Raw genomic sequence first — 835 nt, forward strand, 5'->3', positions numbered from 1 at the left:
CAGGGTGTATCTATTTTTTTAATCAGTGAAGCAGATATCTGGCTTCATGTTGACAAATGTATTTTCTCCTTTCTTTTGCTGAATATAATTCCACAGTATAGATACACCACAACTTGTTTATCCGCAGATTAACAATTTGTTTATCCATGATATATGTGGATTGTTGCCAGTTTGGGGCTATTATAAGTGAAAAACTACTATGAACATTCACATACAGATCTTTGTATGGACACACACACACTTTATCTCTGTTGGGAAAATACCAAAGAGCGAAATGATTAGGGCATATAGTTTTAAGAAACTGGAAAGCTGTTTTCAAAAATAGTTGATAGGATATGATTGTTTGTTTCCTACCAAAATGTACATGTTAAAATCGTGACTCTTAAGGTGATGGTTTTAGAATGAGGAGGCTTACGGATGCTCCATCCTCAGGAATTGAATGACAAGCCCCAGAGAGTTCCATCATCCCTTCTGGCTATGTGAGGGAACTGTGTGAAGATAGCTTTTAGAACCAGAAAACAGGCCCCCACCACATACCAAACCAGCCAGTGCTTTGATCCTTGGACTTCCCAGCTTCCAGAATTGTGAAATACAAATTTCTGTTATTTATATGCATCTCGACTTATGGCATTATGTTATAGCAGTGTGTAAGAGTTCCAGTTTCTCCATACCAACACTTCAGTACTTGGCAATGAGTCTTTTTAATTTTAATGATTCTACCATAGAGAGATATCTCATTATAGTTTTAATTTTCTTTATGACTTCTGATACTAATAAACTTTTCATGTGCTTGTTAACCACCCACGTTATCTTTTTTTTTTTTTTTTTTTTTGGG

The sequence above is a fragment of the Marmota marmota genome, unplaced genomic scaffold, assembly GCF_001458135.2.
Source record: "Marmota marmota marmota unplaced genomic scaffold, marMar, whole genome shotgun sequence".
NCBI classification, from domain to species: Eukaryota; Metazoa; Chordata; class Mammalia; order Rodentia; family Sciuridae; genus Marmota; species Marmota marmota.